Raw genomic sequence first — 16,794 nt, forward strand, 5'->3', positions numbered from 1 at the left:
TAAACAACATAAAAATCTATGAAATCCACAGCATGTGGTAACAAGGTATATACCGGGTGATCAAAAAGTCAGTATAAATTTGAAAACTTAATAAACCACGGAATAATGTAGATAGAGAGGTAAAAACTGACACACATGCCTGGAACGACATGGGGTTTTATTAGAACCAAAACAAAAACAAAGTTCACAAAATGTCCGACCGATTACGCTGGACAGCAAAACGTCAGTGACTGCTATCGTGAGAGGTACGCCGATATGTTACAGAATCGCATCATCCCCAGCCTGGCTGATAAACACCTGCTGGAACGTACGATGTTTATGCAGGATGGCGCTCCACTCCATATTGCTAGACGCGAGAAAGATCTCTTGCGGGCGTCGTTTGGTGATGATCGTGTGCCCAGCCGCCACTTTCGTCATGCTTGGTCCCCCAGGTCCCCAGACCTCAGTCCGTGCGACTATTGGCTTTGGGGTTACCTGAAGTCGCAAGTGTATCGTGATCGGTTGACATCTCTAGGGATGCTGAAAGACAACATTCGACGCCAATGCCTCATAATAACTCCGGTCATGCTTTACAGTGCTGTTCACAACATTATTCCTCGACTACAGCCATTGTTGAGGAATGATGGTGGACATATTGAGCATTTCCTGTAAAGAACATCATCTTTGCTTTGTCTTACTCTGTTATGCTAATTATTGCTATTCTGATCAGATGAAGCGCCATCTGTCGGACATTTCTTGAATCTTTGTATTTGTTTTGGTTCTAATAAAACCCCATGTCATTCCAAGCATGTGTGTCAATTTGTACCTCTCTATCTACATTATTCCGTGATACTGACTTTTTGATCACCCTGTGTATAAACTCATTTATGTCTCTACTAGCAGTAAAGAGCACCTTTCCTGTTTTATAGAAGTTTATACAAAGTACTTGAACACACTAGCAGTAGCAAAGAAAAGAACTTGCTCTAACAAAGCCCTGATTACTTGAGGTGTGCCACAAGGCTCTGTTCTGGGCCCATTCCCCTTTCTGCTTTTTATTAATTATCTTCCCCTAAACCTTCCTAAAATTTCTCCTATACTATTTCCTGATGATACAGATCTGTTGTTCGGTAGCACATCAGTGCAATAAATAAGTGACCAAATATCCGATTCAATTAGAAGGGTGCTTTCTTGGCTTCACAGAAATAAATTGTTGTTGAATGAAAATAAAACGGCCCACATGCTCTTCTATCTATCATAAAATCACACCTTACTCTAATGACACCAGTAGTAATGGAATGCAATGAAATCGATGAAGTTGAAACAACGAAATTTTTGCGAACGTGGGTGGATAACACTTTGTAGTGGGATGTGCACAGGGATAAAGTACTGAGTAAGCTGAGCAGCCTCTGTTACGCTGTTAGAATTCTCAGCGAAACTTGCAACGCAGATACATTAAAAACAGTGTACTTTTGACCTAGTTCATTCCTTTTTAACATATGGCATTCCCTTCTGGGGTTTTCACACAAAAAATCTTTATAACGCAGAAAAGGCAATTAAAGATAGTGAAGCAAGAACATCCTAGATCATCAGAACAGCCAATTTTCAAAAACTTGAAAATTTTACTAGTACTCTATATTTATATAATGGTAAGTCCTGTTCGTTAAAAAAAATGTACTCCACATCAATAAACAGAGATATACATGATCACAATGCGAGAACAAATCTGATCATTCACTGCTGCCCCAGAGACTAAGTAGGTGTGAAACTGGTGTCATGAATTTAGGTACTCAGCTGTACAATGAACTTCCTATGACCATAAGAAATAGTAAAGGGCTATCGTTCAGGGAAAAAATAGAAGAACTACTTCTCACACACTCGTATTACTCTACTGATGAGTACTTAAAGACAAATTTATCTTATGCCTCCAAAACTGCGTCCCAGAAAAATAAGAATACAAGCTCACTAATCATCAAATAAAACATTAAATTTAATTTTACCTATTCTTAATCTTGTTACATATACTGAAATAAACTGCACTGTAAGTCAGTCTTTAGGGCTTTACAGAAATAAGACTATATGTTTGTACTTACTGTAGTTTCTTGGTTCTCATCATGCATTGTAAGTCCTCATACATTACTGTTACTTTATGTCCTGTGCATGCCCATACAAATGTAAACTGTCTCCAATGTGTATTTAGCTTTGTCAGTTTCTAATTCAATTACCTATGTTAACTGTGTACCATATGTGTATTTAACTTTTTGACAATTTTTATGCCATCATACGTGTAAGCTTATGCACTTGGAATTATTTAACTTTAATACTGTTTCGGTTATGTCTTACGAAATTAAACAATCGCCACACAGTTACTGTAAACCAAGTCCTGCATCTTTGTACAGTGAACACCACAAGATTCCTGGGACAATAAACAAATAATTAAAACAATTGATGAACCTCCAGCGAAACACGTCTGGGTAGTATAAATAAAACGAAAATTTTATGCTCTAGGCGGACCCTACTCAAAAGCAACCCAAAGAAACTGAGGTTTGGTTACCAATAAATTTCAAATGTAAGAACAGATTTTTTTATCACTTGTTGACTTTAACGAGAAAGACTGCAGTCTTCTTTGACATCAACTAGTCTTCCAATGTTCACAGAGTAGATAGTGGCTGCCCTTCGAGCATTGTTGTCCAAATGGTCATCAGTTAGTCTCTTTCTGTACTTGTTTTTTTTATGAATGTCTGGAAAAAGTAACCTCACACAGTTATTTAGAGTTTAACATGCTTTGACTTCCAGAACAACCTGGACCAAAACCTGGCATTTTTCTTCTTTTTAGCAACAAGAGGTTAAGCATTTTCAGAGCTTGAAGAAAGCGATTTGAAAGATAAATAGTTTTGAAAATCTGTCAGTTCAACTCCACTGCTGCATTGTTTCATTGTCAATCAAATTGCTTCACCACCTGAGTAGAGCGCTCTTCAGGATTAATCTCTCTAAAATGAGATTTGGCAAACTGCCACATTTCAAATGCTTTTGTAGTCCTGGATGCGTTTGTTAAATTGAGTCCTCAAATCTGAAAGAATTTGTTGTTGTAAGGAGATATTGAAGAGCTTTGCTTGTCAGGGTTTATTTCAAACAAGCAAAGTGTTTGTGTTCACCTTGGATGATATTCCCCTTTTCTGTGATTAATTATTGAAACTCGGAATGACACCTCGCAATTTGCTTTATTCCTAAAAAAGTTGACTGTGGAGCTTTAAGTCTGGTTTATAGTTGACTTACCGTTTCTTTCCTTGGAAAATAATCAGTTAGGAAAGCCTTTCAATCCCTGAGTGAACGGTTTTGAAGTGACGTTCGCCCTGACCTTTCTTTCCAATTGATACAGTTACATACAGCGCAGTAAACACACGCATTTGCCCTTCACATGAGTAAAGATGTAATGGGTTTGCAATTGCGAATCAAAGTGCTAAGTTTTTGCCATTTCCTTAGAACAAACCTAGCTCATTATCAATGCGTAAATCAAACTATGCACATTAGAGAATGTCTAATATACACACGAAAAACATATCGTGCGCAAACTCAAGCGAATGCATTGAGTGACAAGTCATGGTATAGCGATGTGATCACATACACATGGCGGAAGTATCGCGTACGCAAGGTATAAATGGGTAGTGCGTTGGCGGAGCTGTCATACGTACTCAGGTGATTCATGTGAAAAAATTACCGACGTGGTTACGGTCGCATGACGAGAATTAAGACTATGAAAGCGGAACGGTAGTTGGCGCTAGACGCAGGTGACATTCCATTTTGGAAATCGTTAGGGAATTCAATATTCCGACATGCACAGTGTCAAGAGTGTGCGGAGAATACCAAATTTCAGGCATCACCTCTCACCGTGAACAACGCAGCGTATGACGGCGTTTACTTAACGTCTGAGTGCAGCGGTGTTTGCGTAAAGTTGTCTGTGCTAACAGACAGGTAACACTACAGGTATCAGTGTGGGACGTACAACGAATGTATTCGTGAGGATAGTGTGGCAAAATTTGACGTTAATGGGCTGTGGCAGCAGACGATCGAATCGAGTGCCCTTGCTAATAGCACGACGTCGCCTACAGCACCTCTCCTGGGCTCGTTAAAACATCGGATGTGTGTCATCCTGAACGTGTGACTTCAACACAAACAAGCGTAACTTCAGGCGTGCCCCAGGGCAGCGTAATAGGTCCGCTGCTTTTTACGATTTGCATAAACTATCTGGTTGATAGTATTGACTGCGGCATTAGACTGTTTGCCGATGATGCTGTAAGCTACAGGAAAGTAGTATCTCACGAAAGTTGTGAACAAATCAATGAGGATTTGCAGAAAATAAGTGCGTGGCGTAATGACTGGCTGTTTCTCTCGGTATTAGTAAGTGTAACCTACTGCGTATAACAAGGCGAAAATCCCCATTAATGTAAGAGTACAAAATAAATGCCCGGTCTTTGGAAGCGGTAACGTCCGTCAAGTACCTGCGTGTGACTATTCGAAATGATCTCAAATGTAATGTTCAGATTACAAAAGTAACGGGTGAAGCGAACTCTAGATTGCGGTTTATTGGTAAAATCCTGAAGCGATGCAGTCTTTCAACAAAGGAAATAGCTAACAATACGTTAGTTCGTCTAGTGTAAGAGTATTGTTCGTCTGTATGGGACCCTTACCAGTTGGGTCTGATTCAAGAAATTTAGAAGGTCCAACGAGGAGCGGCAAGTTTCGTGACGGGTACATTTAGCCATCGCGACAGCGTTACAAATCTCATAGAAAGTTTGAAGTGGGACACAATTGAAGATAGACGGCACGCTAAACGGAAGGGACTGCTCACTAAATTCCGAAATCCGATCTTCGCCGAGTATGAAGAACATATATTATTACCACCAACTTCCAAATCGCGCAATGATCACCATTCAAAGATAAGGGAAATAAGGGCTCGTACTGAGGCGTTTAGACAGTCGTTTTTCCCTCGCGCGATCCGTGAGTGGAACAGAACGGGGGGGGGGGGGAGGAGGAATGTGACTTCGACGCGAATTGTGCCCTCCGCCACACACCGCTTGGTGGCTAACGGAGTACATATGTAGATATGTAGATGTAGCATGGACTCTAGACGTCAGGAAAACCTTAACCTGGTCCCATGAGTCCCGATTTCAGTTGGTAACAGCTGATGGTAGAGTTAGAGTATGGAATAGATCCCACGAAGCCATGGTCCTAAGTTGTCAATAAGGCTCTGTGCAAGTTGGTGGTGGCTCCGTAGCGATGTGGGCTGTGTTTACTTGGAGGCTGACTGGGTCATCTGGTCCAACCGAACCGATCATTGACTGGAAATCGTTATGTTCGGCTACTTGCAGACCATTCGCTGCCATTCATTGACTTCATGTTCGCAGACAATGGAAATTTGATGGGTGATAGTGTGCCATGTCACCGGGCAATCGGGCAGCAACTGTTCGCGACTGGTTTGATGAACATTCTGCACAGTTCGGGCTACTGATATAGCCACCCACATCGCCCAACATGAATCCCATCGAACATTTATGGGACAAAATCTAGAGATCCTTTCGTGCACAAAGTCTTCCAGAAGCAACACTTCGGAATTATGGACGACAGTGGAGGCTGCATGGCTCAAAATTTCTGCATGGGACGTCCAACAGTTTGTCGAGTCAACGTCGAGGAAACGGAAGTCTGACACGATATTAGGAGGTATGCCATGACTTGTCACCCCAGTGTATAACCAGCTATGAGACTGACAATCTAGTGCTCTTGACTGACAATAGCACTTGCGGGGCAGAATCAAGCAGTTGCTCTTTTGACTACGCTCAGAGTTCAGTGGAGCTACCCAGGTTAGCCAACGTGCGCGTTGCTGCGATCTACCGAAAATGTCCCCGCAAATTACTAGTAGCTCTCGATTGACGGTTTTGCCACCACTAAGCTACCCTTTAGTAACAGGAGAATGCCATGTTATAAAACAAAAAACTCATCTCTTTGGCAGTGTAATTGTACGTCCACATGTCATTTTTCTGTTTAACTTTCATGTGTTTATAATTCCAGCAGCACGAACATCCATCCATATTTGTGGAGGGCGTGCGTCATAGCACATTGCTTCTCTGGTGAGGCGGGAACCATAAACATTCACTTCATTAAGGCAGAGGCCATCAAAGTTTTTTCATAGTCGGCTAGAGATCGGACGAAATGTCGACTGCGGCTGGTATTATTGTTCTATACAACACGTGCAAGCCAGAAGGAAAGCTCTGTTAGAAAGACAAAAAACTAGGGTCAGCATTCCGTGTTAGCCATGGGTGAGTGGTCAACAATGCTCAAAAACAAAAAGCAAGCAACATATGTGTGTGCTAAAAAAGTTATCGAGGAAGATAGATCAGACCTACTGTGCACATATCTGAATCCAACAATCAAAGCAGCAAGAAACGTTAGGCTTGCAAGTTATCATCACTGTTTGGATTTATTGGGTCATACCATAAGTTCGTAGTGTTTCTTCGTAAATTAATAAACACAATAGATAAAGGTAACAGAGTATTTTTGCCGAGCGGTCTAAGGCGCAGCAGTCATAGACTGTGCGGCTGGTCCCGGCGGATCTTCGAGTCCTCCCTCGGGCATAGGTGTGTGTGTTTGTCCTTAGGATAATTTAGGTTAAGTAGTGTGTAAGCTTAGGGACTGATGACCTTAGCAGTTAAGTCCCATAAGATTTCACACACATTTGGACATTTGAACAGAGTCTTTTGGTCATCAATAATAGTTATTCTCTTTCACTGTTCACAACAGTCTTCCAACGCTGGGGTAACTTTTCGATTCAGCGACTGTAGAAATCACGTGGTTTTGAGGCGAAGAAACCGTCGAGCCATGTTCGGAACGCATTTTCATCCGGAAAAAGGAAGTTTCTTGAGCACTGTTCGATAGAACGGAAAAGTGAAAATCTGAGGGCGCAATATCTGGTGAATAAGGCGCTTGCGGAATGATCCCCTAGTCAACTCCTGTAGAGTGTTTTTTGTTAGTCTAGCAGAATGCGGGCGGGCGTTGTATCAGAGTGACATCACTTTGCGCAAACTTCCCGGTCGTTCCTCTTAGACTGTGCCTGAGAGACGTCTTAGTACATGACAATAAGTGTCACCATCGATGGTTATACCTCGGGGAAGTAATTATTTGTACACCACACTGTCGCTGTTCCATCAGATGCATAACACTATCACTTGTGGGAGCGCGTGGGTCTTCGTACGGGGAGCTGGTGCCTTGTTTAGGCTCAACCATACCGCCCTCTTCCATCTGTTAGCGTAAATACAGCGTTTCTCGTCACCATAATGATATAGGATAGGAATTGTCGGTGTTGTTCACTAGCCAAATGATGATGGGCAAGGAGAGATGTCTTCATGATTGTTGCTTACAGCATACGGTGCCCAACACCCAATATTTGAACATGTAAACGTCGCAGGGTAGTGAAACATTCACAGTTCCATCACACCTGCCAGTTTTCGAGCACACTCACGTGGATCATTGTGGAATAATGCTGTTAAAGGGTCTTCATCAAACCCCGAACATCTTCCTGAACTTGAAGAGTCACTAATGTCAAAGCGATTCTCATTAAAACAAGAAAACCATTTTCTTGCTGGGCTCTGTCCAATGCCATACACGGCGCAAATGTTTCTGCCCGCCACCGCTGCTGTCACCTCTCCATTGAACTCAAATAGAAGAATATGTCGGAAAGATTCCGATTTCTCCACTTGGCACTCCATTTTCTATCGTCCACAGCTCAACTCATCTCCAATGACAAAAATAACAACATGTAAACTTATATAGGAGCAGTGAATTACAAATGAAAAATTACAATCGGTAAATAAACCCATAGTAATCGGGATACGAGCATGCAAATAAAAAATGCTACGAACTTACTACGCGAATCTGATATACTACTGCGTTCAATCAAGCGAACTGCTTTCAACTATTATTCGACATGCTTATTTAACAGACCCCATTTTCGAGAATGTTTGCTCAGAGACGTAGGTTGTTAGAACACTAATGCCATACCAGCGCCAAATTTCTTGAGTTTCCGGAAGTTAGTATCAGGTAAGCAGAAGTAAAAGCCGAAGCTCTCCGATGTATAAAACGGCTTAAAATGGCTGATTACTTAACAGTTCATGAGTTAATGCATTAAATACCTGACGTGTAGCAGGTGCGGGAGAAAAAGCTTAGAAACCGTTTGAAACTAAGTTTAAAATTTACTGGAAGTAGCTAAGTGCTGCCATCATGAAACATTGGACGAATATTAACTCCGTAAGTAAGTTCCATTTTAGGCAAAAGGAAGTTTTCAGGCAGCTCCATGTTTATGACGACACCTCTCCTGAACTATCTGTCATGCAGTGACATAATTTTGCAGGTACGCTTAGACGCTTACAACGATGCCGTCTGCAAAGTTTGTTTCTTCTCCACTACTGAATCTTTTCCCAACAAATTAAAACGTCGTGTCTGATGCTGAATTTTTATTGCTTGAACAACGAAGTCACAGCTTGCGATAAACGTTCCTCGTTTTATTGTTTTGTGACGGTGTGAGCCAGAAAGCGAAAAGGTTGAAACTACACTCCTGGAAATTGAAATAAGAACACCGTGAATTCATTGTCCCAGGAAGGGGAAACTTTATTGACACATTCCTGGGGTCAGCTACATCACATGATCACACTGACAGAACCACAGGCACATAGACACAGGCAACAGAGCATGCACAATGTCGGCACTAGTACAGTGTATATCCACCTTTCGCAGCAATGCAGGCTGCTATTCTCCCATGGAGACGATCGTAGAGATGCTGCATGTAGTCCTGTGGAACGGCTTGCCATGCCATTTCCACCTGGCGCCTCAGTTGGACCAGCGTTCGTGCCGGACGTGCAGACCGCGTGAGACGACGCTTCATCCAGTCCCAAACATGCTCAATGGGGGACAGATCCGGAGATCTTGCTGGCCAGGGTAGTTGACTTACACCTTCTAGAGCACGTTGGGTGGCACGGGATACATGCGGACGTGCATTGTCCTGTTGGAACAGCAAGTTCCCTTGCCGGTCTAGGAATGGTAGAACGATGGGTTCGATGACGGTTTGGATGTACCGTGCACAATTCAGTGTCCCCTCGACGATCACCAGTGGTGTACGGCCAGTGTAGGAGATCGCTCCCCACACCATGATGCCGGGTGTTGGCCCTGTGTGCCTCGGTCGTATGCAGTCCTGATTGTGGCGCTCACCTGCACGGCGCCAAACACGCATACGACCATCATTGGCACCAAGGCAGAAGCGACTCTCATCGCTGAAGACGACACGTCTCCATTCCAGAATGAGAGGTAGGAGACGAGGTACTGGCAGAAGTAAAGCTGTGAGTACCGGGCGTGAGTCGTGCTTCGGTAGCTCAGTTGGTAGAGCACTTGCCCGCGAAAGGCAAAGGTCCCGAGTTCGAGTCTCGGTCGGGCACACAGTTTTAATCTGCCAGGAAGTTTCACGTCTCCATTCGTCCCTCCATTCACGCCTGTCGCGACACCACTGGAGGCGGGCTGCACGATGTTGGGGCGTGAGCGGACGACGGCCTAACGGTGTGCGGGACCGTAGCCCAGCTTCATGGAGACGGTTGCGAATGGTCCTCGCCGATACCCCAGGAGCAACAGTGTCCCTAATTTGCTGGGAAGTGGCGGTGCGGTCCCCTACGGCACTGCGTAGGATCCTACGGTCTTGGCGTGCATCCGTGCGTCGCTGCGGTCCGGTCCCAGGTCGACGGGCACGTGCACCTTCCGCCGACCACTGGCGACAACATCGATGTACTGTGGAGACCTCACGCCCCACGTGTTGAGCAATTCGGCGGTACGTCCACCCGGCCTCCCGCATGCCCACTATACGCCCTCGCTCAAAGTCCGTCAACTGCACATACGGTTCACGTCCACGCTGTCGCGGCATGCTACCAGTGTTAAAGACTGCGATGGAGCTCCGTATGCCACGGCAAACTGGCTGACACTGACGGCGGCGGTGCACAAATGCTGCGCAGCTAGCGCCATTCGACGGCCAACACCGCGGTTCCTGGTGTGTCCGCTGTGCCGTGCGTGTGATCATTGCTTGTACAGCCCTCTCGCAGGGTCCGGAGCAAGTATGGTGGGTCTGACACACCGGTGTCAGTGTGTTCTTTTTTTCCATTTCCAGGAGTGTATATGTAAAGTTCGTTGGTAGTCGTTACGTACTCTCATTCTCAAAGAATGTATGGAAGAAGTCCGGATATTTACGTGCCATCAGTTACACTGATTCCACACACACACACACACACACACACACACACACACACACACACACACACAGTTCCTAACTGTAATAAACGCATGTTCATAAAGAAACAGAACTCCTTGAACGACTAGAGATGGGACGTTGATATTAACAGGACATGTGCATTAGCATGTTCTGCATAAATGATTAGCATTTTAGTCAGCATGTGTCCTGTTACCTAGTAGATAAAGGGCCCGCCATGGGCCCTGATAACTTGTTCCACGCGTGATGGCATCGAAGCGTATAAGGCGTGAATGGCGTCGTGTAGTACTCGTATAGCCATCCATGCTGCATTCGACTGATTCCAAAACTCATCTGTTGTGTTACCCACTGGGTCAAAGTGCTGCACCTGTCATTTCTCCATATACCATACCTTTTCGATTCGCATCAAGTCTGGTGGCCGGGTGGGCCAGGGCAAAAGGTTGACATCCAGTGACACCAAGAAGGCACGTGTTCATGCATCCAATGTGTGGTTGTGCATCGCCTTGCTCAAAAATGGCGTCTGGGGTGTTGTGCAGAAAGGTTATGGCTACATACGCTATTGCCGTCTATCCTGCTTCTGCCCATTCGTCAAATGTAGGAGGAGAAGTGGACAGGGCACACGTAACCTAAGTCGCCTAAGTCGTAATAAACGACGGACTGTCACCCCTGGTAGTGTACGATGTGTTACACTGTTCCACTGTGGTGCCAGAGCAGAGGATGGTGCAGATCTGTCCTCCAGTGCCACTCGGATGATGTGTCGATCGTGTCGTGACCCATCTCGTTGTTTTCTACGGCCCACTGCCGAAACACTTCGTCCCACACGAGTAGAAATTTCCCGGACGGATGCATCACATTGTCTCATGCCAATAACGCGCCCTTCTCCAAACTCGCTAATTTGCTACTATGATTCGCGCATACATCTGCGAGGCATCCTGCACATCTACTAAAGTCATACTGATCCCTTTCTTTCGGTTTATAGGGACAACTAGAGCCGCAGGCACATTTTACCGGAAGGCAGTGTTGCGCCGCGATATCGATATTAACCTTGAATCCGCTGCCCGACATGGTCCAAATGCATTTCTGCAGAATATACTAATGTACATGTCTTGTGAATATGTAAGCCCTGTCTATAAGCGTTCAGGGTGTTCGATTTTTTTCTCAATAGGAGTGTACTTGTCTTACTGTGTTAAACTTTTAGAATAACATTATACCTCTTAATGAGTAGATTATGTCAGCATTTTAAAGTTCGTTAACCACAAACAGGCCGAACGTTAACGAAGGTGTCGGTATAGAGACGGGGATTAGCGACCACGATGGCGTCATAGCGACTATGGTTAAGGTTAATACATCAGTCACGGAGCCTGAGAGTGCGTTTCTGGTAGAAAGAGCAGATAAGCAGTTGTTAGCATCTTATTTGGACAATGAACTGACATCATTTAGTTCCTGTATGATGATCGAGAGGAAGTATAGGCAAAACAGACTGTAAACCGTGCTCTGGAGAAGTATGTGCCTAGCAAATGGGTTAACGACGGGAAAGACCCACGCGATTTAACAACGAAGTTCGGAAAATGCTCAGCAAGCAAAGGTTGTCTGCACTCTAGGTTCAAAAGAGAACGAGCAAATGAAGACAGACATTAATAGAGATAAGTGCTTCTTTGAAAAGATCTACATCTGAAACATACGACTATTAACACCATCATATCGTAGCAAAAGATCTGGCCGAGAAAATTCTGGTCCTAATTTAAATCGCTAAGCGGGTCTAAGGCTTACACCTTTGAACATTTGAACTAACTCCCGTATGGATGATATTGTAACAAGCATTCCTGGTGTAGAGAAGCAACTGAAGGAGTTAAAAACAAATAGTCATCAAACAACTGGAAAAAAGCCCAGGTGGCTCCTGTATATCAGGGGTAAAAGAATGGACCCGCATAATTACCGACCAATATCCTTAACATCAGTTTGCTGCAGAGTTCTTAAACACATTCCGAGTTCGAACGTAATAAATTTATTTGAGACCGAAAAGCTTATGTCTATGAACCAGCATGGTTTTAGAAAGCATGGTTCGTGTGAAACTCAGCTTGCCCTTTTCTAGCATGATTAGAATTGTAGACTGTTGATCACGGGCAACAGACAGATTCCATATTTCTGCATTTCCGAAAAGCATGTGACACGGTGCCAAACTGCAGACTGTTAATGAAAGTACGAGCGTATGGAGTAGGTTCCCTGATACGTATCCAAGACTTCTTAAGCAACCGAACCCAGTACAACGTCGTCGACGGCGAGTGTTCATCAGAGACAAGGGAATCACCATAAGTGGCCCAGGGTAGTGTGATAACACTTCGGTCATTTCCTATGTACAGTACATAAACGTGGACAACAATGTGGGGTCGTCTGCTAATGACGCAGTGGTGTACGGGAAGTTAAGTGAATGTAGGATGATACAAGATGACTTAGACAAAATTTCTAGTTAGTGTCACGAATGTCAGCTAGCTGTAAATGTAGAAAAATGTAAGTAACGGGGATGAGTAGGAAAAACAAACCTGTGATGTTTCAATAAAGCATTAGTAGTTTGCTGATTGATATAATCACGGCGTTTAAATATCTGGATGTATTGTTGCAAAGCGACATGTAATGGAATTAGCATGTAAGTGGTGTTGGGGGAAGACGAATGGTGTACTTAGGGAGAATTCTAATAAAGTGCGGATCATCTGTAAAGGAGACAGGATATAAGACGCCAGTCCTACCTGTTCTTCAGTACTGCCAGAATGTTTTTGGGATCACCGTCAGGTTGGATGAAAGGAAGACATCGAAGTAATTCAGAGACGAGTTGCTACATTTGTGCTGGATGCCTCTAACAGAACGCAAGTATTACAGGTATGGTTCAGCAACTCAAACGGAAGTCCCTGGGCAGAGAAGGCGACGATCTTTTCATGGGACACTACTAAAAAAAAATTTAGAGAACCGGCTTTTGAGGCCGACTCCATCATAATTCTGTTGGCGACAACATATACTTCGTCTAAGTCCCTGAGAATAAGATCGAAACTAGCGCTCATATGCGGGCATATAGAAAGTAAGCCGGCCAGTGTGGCCGAGCGATTCTAGGCGCTTCAGTCTGGAACCGCGTGACCGCTACGGTCGCAGGTTCGAATCCTGCCTCGGGCATGAATGTGTGTGATGTCCTTAGGTTAGTTAGGTTTAAGTAATTCTAAGTTCTAGGGGACTGATGACCTCAGATGTTAAGTCCCATAACGCTCAGAGCCATAGAAAGTAGTTTTTCCCTCGCTCTATTTCGAGTGTAACAGAAAAGGAAATGGCTGATAGTATTACAGTTTCCCTCCGTCACGCACCATACGGTGGCTTGCGGAGAATGTAGATTTAGGTTTAAACAGGAGAAATACTGAAAAAACACACATTGTTGCTCCTAAGAACCGTTACAGCCGCCTGCAACAGGTACTGCGTCCGAGAAAAGTCGCTTACCAGCAGACAACAGCTAGCTGGGAGCTCATGTGCATTTTCATATGTACTGTGCTGAGGTTATCTTTTAAAATTATTTCTGTGCAATAGTGTCTCCTGACTCCAAAGAAATGTGATCAGAATTTATAGATGACTAGCGAACCCGGCAATGCTCCACAACTGCTGTATACAGGGTTACAGTTACTGAACTATATGAAATAAAATAGTTACAACTTCTGAGCGGTTTGCGTTAGGACATTGAAACTGCACGATTGGCTGCGGGGCATGATGGGAATTATTATGCACATGCATGTTTGGTTTAGCGACGAAGCGCACTTTCATTTGGATGGGTTCGTCATTTAGCAAAATTGGCGCATTTTTGGGACTGAGAGTCCGCATTTTGCGATCGAGAGGTCTCTTCACCCTCAACGTGTGACTGTGTGGTGTCCAGTCGCGGAATAATCGTGTGTTATTCCTTGATGGCACGGTGACTACACCCAGGTTTTGGAAGATGATTGCATCCCGATTAATCAATGTAACGCTGATTTCGACAAGATGTGGTTTACTTCTTGATGCAATAATTTACCAACAGCCGTATGTAATGTCGAAATTTATTTTATTTTATGAACTTTTATGTGCTACCAGTTTCGGCATAACATTGATGCCATCTTCAGACCCCACAAGTCATAGTCGTAAAATCGCTATACGCGGAAGGAGCCATATAACTGGATCCGTGAATCAAATCGTCCTGCAACAGCTCTTGGCGACCGGGCGACACAGACTCAACAGTCTGTAATTGACTGGCTCCTTGGCGCCAGGGCCAAACAATGCTTCGGCTGTGGTACTGTCCCTGCCACGAGCGGACACTTCACTTTATCTCCCTCGACTCCTGAAAGGCGAGCCGAAACACCCAGTGGGGCTGACCAGACAGAAAGTCACTGTCCTGGTACACTCTGCTTATCCTGAGTCACCGTAGCTCCAGTAAACTACAGGAAACTAGCTTAGCTCCCGCTTTTTCACTCCCGTTGACTTTATGGTCTGCACAGAATTGTTTTCCTCGAGTCGAATGTTTATGTTGTTCACAAACTGCAACACTTTCTAGACTTTGTCCACTTAGTAAGGTCACAGAAGCATGATCTTTTCCGAATTTACTTCTGAGTGAAAGGCAATTCCGACAGTTGGAGTCGGAGCTCTTTGTTAATCCTTCCTTTTGAGTTCTTTTGGTGATGTTTCCATAGAAACTTTCATCCCCTACCACATATTTACTTAGAAGTCAAATACAAATATTCATAGAATTAGCTTTAAAGCTTAAGTAACTGTTTAATATTTTTTAAAAACATTTTTCCAATTCTTTCACCCCCATAGGGGCTACATTTCCAAAATTTCCGAAACTTGGATATCTTTATTTCTGACCGAGAGATCAAAACTGCTCTAATAGAGAAGCTTTTCAAAGAACTTTTCATCCCCTATTTCAGAACCTTATGGCTGGAATTTCGAAACACCCCTTCTTAAATGACACCTACAGTATAGGTACAACACCCTTTGCAGATTTCAATTTTGTCTGGGCCATGATGAGTCAGTGACAGAGTCAGACAGTCAGGACATTGCGTTTTTTATATATGAAGGGGTACCTAAAAAAGGAACGGAATTATTTTTAAAAGCTATATATTTTCAAATTGTTAAAATTTAAATACCTCAAAAATACTCTCCATTACAACTAATACACTTGTTCCACCGATGCTTCGATTGTAGGAAACATTTTTTGCAGGCGTCTTTAGAAATGGTTGACAGCTCCTTCCAAGTTCTTTTTGACATCTTCACTGTTGTAAAATCGGTGTTCTTTGATGCCCCTTTCCAGGCGTGGAAATAAGAAAAAGTCCAACGGTGCCGGGTCAAACGAGTAAGATGCGTGGGGCAGCGGAACCTCGCCATTTTTAGCCAGAAACTGTCTCATAGAGGTGCCTTGAGTGCAGGTGCGTTCTCGCGGTACAAGTTACCTTCTGTTAAAATTCGCTGAACTGAGCTCCAAGATCTCCGACAGTTGATTGTCTGTCGACGGTCTGTGAGCACAAGCTCTCAAATTTTTTCAATATTCTCGTCGATTCGGGCAGTTGATGGACGTCCAGAACGAGGTCTGTCATCACTCGACATGCCACCTTTTTTAAATCGAACAAATCACTCTGACACTTGAGTTTCTGCCATAGCGTCATGTTTTCAACATTAAGACAGTTTCAGCAGCACTTCTGCCGAGTAGAAAAAACAGTTACTGTATATGGACAGAACAATCCAGGTCGACAAACCAGGCGGCACTGAACTGGCAATTAGTTGGGCTGTACACCTAGCGGCAGAAATGCGAACTGGACAAGCTCCGGCCACGGCAGTTCTATTCCGGTTTTTTCTGGGTATCCCCTCGTAGCGATAACATATGCAAAACGGCCACAAGAAAAGGGGAGGAATTAATATAATCAGCTTTCTCTCGGCAATTATTAAAGGTACTTATTCCAAGCGTTAAACATTTATTAGATTGACAATGATGGAACTCAGATTGTGACGAATTTAAACACGAGACGTTCCAGTTAAGCAATGGACTGACGTGTGTCAGTAGGGTTCTACTATTGTTAGTAATAGGGTTGTTACTGTTATTGCATGACGTAGACGATGTCTCCTGAACCGATCTCGGTTCTGTAAATATGCCAAAGTCGTCATCGGAAAGGTCAATTAGATTACAAAATTACTCAGTTCTTTTGCGTAGATCACAGAGTGCACCTGCCTTCTTTCGTGCACATTACTATAGCACTAGCTTTGTTCAAGAGGGTGCTTCTATCGAGGCCAAAACCGGAGCAGTGTGGAGGAGGTATTAACATAATTAGAAACGCTGAATTTCAGTAGTACTTCGTGAAACTGTCAGTTTATTTATACAGCAGAATTAATTGGGATGGATCAAAAGACAAACATCGTCAAGGAAACACAGAGGCAATATCAATAGTGCAATGTATGGGAGAAGAGAACAAAGAATTTAAAATATAGAGGAGTGCGTAAAGGCATGATGTTTTACCGTTTTGAGTCAACTA

At 43.7% G+C, this 16,794-nt stretch overlaps 1 protein-coding gene across 1 annotated transcript in view; it reads left to right on the forward strand.

Moving 5' to 3' along the window:
- LOC126263124 (venom dipeptidyl peptidase 4-like) overlaps positions 1-16,794 on the forward strand; it is a 324,149-nt gene that overhangs the window by 266,072 nt on the left and 41,283 nt on the right. The gene's annotated exons all lie outside the window — the stretch shown is intronic.

The sequence above is a fragment of the Schistocerca nitens genome, chromosome 6 (assembly GCF_023898315.1).
Source record: "Schistocerca nitens isolate TAMUIC-IGC-003100 chromosome 6, iqSchNite1.1, whole genome shotgun sequence".
Taxonomy (NCBI): Eukaryota; Metazoa; Arthropoda; class Insecta; order Orthoptera; family Acrididae; genus Schistocerca; species Schistocerca nitens.